A 6,746-nucleotide genomic window follows, 5' to 3' on the forward strand; every position below is an offset into this window, starting at 1 on the left:
AGATGGATTGCTGTACCAGTTGCAAAACTGGCATGTCACTACCAACAGCTCAGTGAAATGAGTCTGTGAAGTTAATGCAGCAACTTACAGGAAGTATTTTGCTATTGTAAAAAGCTATTTCTATGCATCTTATGAAATTACTCTTCCCAACACATTACTGTCTGACCTAGAAACAATCACCACTGCTATGACTTATGACCCACTTGACAGCATAAAATGACAAACCCTGGGGAGAGTGTACAACAAGAAAAGGAGCTCAAGAGTAACTCAGAGATTGTGGAGTTTTGATCCTGTTGCTTGCTTTGAGTGGTTTGGGGTTTTTTTATTTGTTTGTTTTGTGGTTGCCTTTCTTTAGAGTATGCCTGAAACATTTTAATATTGCAGGAGATTATTTCTGACCAATTAATTTCCATATGCTGGAATAATTTCAGATTTCTAAGTGCTCTGAGTGATTTTTGACATATGCAAACTGGTTTATTACGTAAACAAGTTTCTCATGCTGTTCGTTTATGTATCACCTCTGCATTTATTACCTTTGTTTTGAATAATATTTTGGTATACACACTGGTTAATGTTTCACATGCAAAGAGACTAGGTAAACCATGGATTTACTGCTCCCTTTGAACTGTGGGTCTGGTGTTTGGTTGTGCTTTATCACTATTATTATTATTATAGATGTGCAACTATATCCTAATCGCTAGCCTAGAAATACAAGAATGAAGTTTCAGGTTTGGCTCTTTTCTGGTTTGGGTTTGGGGTTTTTTTGTTTGAAAGAAATCTAGACGGTTAAAAAAAAACCCACAAAAGGCAGATGCCCTCAGTTCCAAATATTTCCCAAACAGTAAGCCACTGCTCTAAGCAGACAGCTAGAAACAATGTCTCTACTATAGAAACAGGAAAACCATGTTTTCTAGGACATGAGTCATTAAATGGTATCCAGACTGACTCCACTTACACTTAGAACAGCTGTCCTTGCTGCCATTACATTAGGAAAGAGGTAAACCGGATGGCAGACAATTTTTGAGAGATTGAGCAAGAGGGAGTCCAGAATTTCTTTCCAAAGGTACAGCTCCCTATAGCCACTGACAAGTGACCCAACTACCAGCTACTGCAAAAGCTGTACCACCTTCTGCTTCCCATCTAAAGACAGGTTTCCCACAGAGAGAGGGGTCAAGAATTTGCTAGGGAAAAAATATTAATATTTTGGATGGGTAACTACTGATTCAAACAGCAGAAGAGAACTATACGCTCATTTTCAGGCAAGGCAACTACCTATTCAGTTGGAGAATGAAGTGATAGCAACAAAGGAGCCTGTTTTCTATGGTAAAAAACAAGGAAAGTGCGCCCAGTTTGTCACAGAACAGAATGCAGGAGTAGACCTGGGACATGTTCAGTAATATTCATTTTGAGTTCCCTGGAAAAAAGTCTGCTTTGGAATCCTTCCTTTTGCCTGAGTGAGAGAAACAGATTGAAGAAGACACAGGAGATTAAACACTGGCTAGGTAAGTGATATCCTGTGGATTACTGTCTCACTCCACAAACTGAAGTCCATAAACGCTGGAGGTTTCTCTGTCTGTAGTAGGAGTGCCTAACATTTTGGACAGCAACCAAATGAGATTACTCTGCAGGGCTTTCAAGAAATATTTATCAGGGAGGACACTCAGAAGTTATGACGTGACACCATTACCTGAATATAAGATTCAAAACTAAAACATGAAAATGGTAAAGGAATGCAAAGAAAACAGCACAAAAAATTCACTTCCGATAAGAAGTGCCATTCAAAACGATTTCTGAGGCCTACTAGAATTTTTTAAATTACTTCAATGCTAAAAAGCATTGGGACAGACAGAAGAGACCAGCAAATTGTGTGGTATAATAAAGACACCACTGTCTGCTTTAACGTGATTGCACATTTCATCTAGAGTAGATGCGGGTCAATGTATTAACAGACACATTACAGTCTTGGTATCAATACAGATCTGCAGTCACCCTCTCAATCAGAAAGGAATGTGGTGAAGAGCCCTTTCAAACATAAATGTGACGTGAGAGGAAAGACTCCAGGAAGGGAATGCATACCAGTAGTTTTCCTCAACAAAATATCTTTAAGTTTCTGAAAAATACAAGTGATTAACTCCTTAGAAAAAACCCAATTTGCAGCAGCTAGGCATGGGTAAAAGTATAGTAGATTTCTATTAGAAATCAAGAATTCAAGATCAGTTGATTATAAATTTGTTTAATCCACTGTGTGTAGATTAAAAACACATATGTTCAACATAACACAGTGCTTTAAAAGGGACAATTTCCCATCCAGAATAGAAACTAAGAAAACTAAGTAGGAGGCAACTGTTATATAAAAAGGTGCAAGAAATGACTGAAAGTCATATGAGAATGACTTTTTTTGTTAAATAACAAGCATAAGCAAGCCTCTTTGGTGAAAAACAATAAATATCATCAAGGACACACCATGCAGCAAAGGCATGGAGTGGTGAGCTGTCTGGACAGTGTGCTTTTTCCTGGTGCCATATGGAACTGTTCACCTAAGGGCAGAGATGGCTGGTTATGCTCAGGAGAGTAAAAATTGAAGGGAATTTGGAAATCTTTGTAGATAGTTATTCTATGAGAGCTCCATGCACGTCCGCAGCTAAGCAGTAAATAATATAAAAAGATGAAGGGAGCTGAAAATATTTCTGCACATAGCACCTGCCAGACTGTTACTTACATGCTATATCACCTTCTGGCATTCTCAGAAATAACTACAAAAGCATCCAAGGTCTAAAAATTATGCCTCAAATCCTAAGAAAGTTCATCCTGCCTAATTTAATGAAAACTTTAAGGAGATGGTAATAGAATATATAGTTGTGTACATGTGAAAGATTTTGATAACAGATGTCTCTTTAATCACACACATTAAAAAAAAGCCAAAAACCCCCGAACAAACAAAACAAAACAAAACCCAACCAAAAAAAAAAGACCTGATGAGATCCCAGAGCTGACCATTGAAGTCTGACGAGTCCAAAGTAGAAACAAAGCTCTAAAATTATCATTAAACCCAAAGGATAATTAACACAGGAACATCTCGCCTAGGGTTGTGGTAGAGACACCAGCACTTATAATCAACCTAAACTTACTTTCTGACACATGTAGAAATTTCAGAGGAAATTTTGGACTGGACACTGGATTCCCTGGCTTGTCTTACTCAGGAGATTAGAGAATCACTATGATTTCCTCCACCCTCCCCTCCAATCTTAATCCATTTCTCAGAGGAGATCCCTGCATCCAGGGTTACCAGTAATAAACCCAAATGTAAGACAAGAAACACAACATTTAATTTGCATTAACAGATTGAATGCTTAGGAGCCAGAGAAACTGTTAACAGATATCCTCCAACTTGCTTGACTAGGCAAAGAAAGAAATCCATAAATAAAGTGACTAGCAAAGTTGCCATCACCAACAGGAAATCTGCTGCTCATCTAGGAACAGCCAACACCATGCTCAGTGCTGAAGGAAAAAAGAAAAAAAAAATGCTTAAAAATACCAACACACAACACCCTTTAAAAAAGTGGATGAAATAAGGCATTATTTTTCAAACAATAAATAGCCATTAGCACCACCTATGCAGGTCAGAGCTTGTGCCCTTTGTCTGACTTCAGGTCACAGCACAGAAAACAGACATTTGTCCCTCTGGTGAATTATGTCCTCCAGCATGTTGAGGAAAAAGCAACACCCATTCTCATCCTGCTGAGCTCCTCTGCGACCAACACTTCTTACTGCTCAGCTGGCAAGTGTTCCTGTTCTTCCTTCAATTTGTTTTACAGGAGGATGAGAACACACTGAAGCAACTTCTACTCTCAATCCTTTGGCCTTCAAGTGTCCATTTCTGTTTGTCAGATGATAGGATTTGGAAACTGAGAACCTCACTTAAACATGCTCCTGTGTCTTCTCCTCTGCAATATCATGAACAATCAGGAAGGCCAATAAGACAGTGCAATCTTAAGAATTATTATTACACAGCTTTAAATCCTTCTCCTCAAATTTTTACCACTTGTTATCTTACCTGCCCAGCACAGGCAGAGGGAGAAAAGATGATATATGAAGTTGAACTGAGGCAAAAAAAAAAAATCAAATTGCACTCCTTCTGCAATAAACCCTATTACTGCTAAAGGAATGCTTTCCCAGGGTATTTTTATGCCCATATTTTTGAGATTGTCTTAACAACTTCTATACTTGGGAACAACAAAAGAACAAGTCATGTTCACCTGCATCTGTCCAAGAAACAGGGACAAATGGTTCTGGATGCTGTCATGCACTCATAACTTGGTATTCTTTTCCTTGCAATGCTCCAGGTGAACAGAGGCCTCTCTCCTGGAATTTAGGGTGCCATATGGGACTATCTCAAGTCTCCCAAGAGGTATCCCTGTGACAGAATTCTGCATCCCACCCTAAAGCAATATTCTTCTTGAACCACAAAACAGTAGGAAGACAGTAACACAATGAATCACTGTGACATCAGATTTTGACAGCAGCTGAACCTAAGCTTAAGGTACGGGTACACAATCAAGTTAGTATGGGGTAAGCAAAGGTGTGAATTTAAGAAATCAGCTGCTTTATAGAAGCTGGCCATATGTATACCCTTATCTTACTACACAGTATATAAGGCAGTTTATCCCTTTTCACCTATGATGTGAAATCTATTTCATGTACTAGTTCACATATCAATTTCACACACACTAGGAAAAGAAGAGGGCTTGAAACAGTCACCACTCAGTAGCTGGCCTACTGCTAATGTGTATTTGGGCTTTCTCATGGCACCTTGTTTACATATGCATACTGTATTCTCAGAGATAGGAAATCACATCTGTAGGCTACATATGAAAAGAATATGATGCCCAGAAGGTCTCTACAATGCGCTCATCTTTCTTATGTGAAGGAAGAGCTCAGTCCAACACCAAATTAACTGTTCCTGAGACTGCTTTTGACATAAAACACTACAACTCTCAGACACAAAACAAGAAAGCCAATCTGGCTTTTAGAGAGCATGTAGGGAGGGAAATAATTACTGTTATATGTTTGGGATAGACTGAGAAATTATTGCAATGGCACTTAATGCACTGCACAGAGAAACACAAAGTATTTTAGAACTCCTCCATCCTAAGTTTTACTAACTCGTTACAAGGCTTTTCAGTTTAATTACTTTGATTTCATTTACAGAAATAAAGTTTCATTAAGTATACGTCTCAAAAAGTATGGTGAGATCATTAATTTATTTCCTGTGAATGTGTATTTCTTTTCTCATTACACAGAGGCTCTGATTTTCTCAGGTGCCGCAATGCTCAAAAGAAAACAAAAAAAGGAATGAGTCATGACATCCCGGAAGATAACATATGTAGTTTTTAAAATACAAGGGAAAACTAGGGTTTCCAAGCCACGACAGGTTTAGAAAACATCCTAAATAAACTGCAAAAGGAAAACATCAATTTCAGAACCTCAGGTTATTGAATGACTTGCTAAAATAAAACAGGAAAGTTAGGAATAACTTTAGAGTGAGGACAAGAGATGAATAAACAACCTTTTAAGATCACAGTGGGGACAGAGCTGAGTAACTCTAATGAGACTTGACATATTCTAGGGTTAAAGGGACATTAAACCCTGTAGGCCTCATTTTTTTCAATCCTTGAAAGCAATGAAGTTCGATCGGAAAAGTCATGTTGATTTTGTTTATTCTGTTCTTGCTATGTTTTTTCCATTTGAACTACATCTTTGACATTAAAATACACTACATATTTCTCATTGCCATTGTCAAATCCAATTTCAAGCCTAAGCTATACATTCTGCCCACATGAAATAAGCTGTATAGATTCACATATAAGGACTGTTTCTTCAGCAAGAAATAATAAATGTCAAGCTCATAACTCTGAGCTTTTGTTTTTTCCTTTTAAAGGCAGAGCACATTCTTGAAGACAGCATGATAGTTTCAGGCAGAAAATGAGTAAATGTGCATTCACTGGCATTGTATATATAGAATATGCAGTATACCAGAAAGCAAAGAGAGGAGAATACCTATAAATGATGACTGAAGCCAATAAGATAATCTTTAAATTATGTAAACTTATTTAAATAAGTGCTACAGTTCCTTAGTTGCAACAAGTCTAGATTTACATATACATTTTAAGACATGTAAGCAACAGCTGTGGCAGAATGTCTTCACCTATCACTGAATTATGCCCAGCTCTGAACTGAGATGTAACTGAGACAATTTTGCAGAGGAGCTAGAAAAGATACACAGCAAGAAACTGAATATGCACTGCATTATTTACAAAGACAGAAGGCAAGCTGGAGGGAGGTTAAGGCTGAGTTATCACTCTCAGACCCTTCACAACTTCTGTCTAGGGACAGAAGTCACATTTGGTATTTCTCCCTGTACCCCAGTCCCCTCAAATACCACAGTATCTCTTACAGAGAGTCCTGCACATCAAGCACACATCTGCAAATCCTACTTAAAAGTACACTGAAGCAATACTGATGCTGGTGTAGCATGTTGCTTTGTTCTAAGGGTACATTAAAAGAAGAGGCAAGAAAGACACTCAGGCCCTTCAAGTTAAACTAAAGGAAGAGCAGAAGGATTTCTAGGCATTTTAAGTTCCACCTGAACCCTCTGCAGACAATGACAACATTTTTACTGAAAGGCTGTATGACCTGTCAGAAAGCTAGCTAATGTAGCACAAATCAGAGTAACAGCTGAATTCACA

The sequence above is a fragment of the Acanthisitta chloris genome, unplaced genomic scaffold, assembly GCF_000695815.1.
Source record: "Acanthisitta chloris isolate BGI_N310 unplaced genomic scaffold, ASM69581v1 scaffold18750, whole genome shotgun sequence".
Taxonomy (NCBI): Eukaryota; Metazoa; Chordata; class Aves; order Passeriformes; family Acanthisittidae; genus Acanthisitta; species Acanthisitta chloris.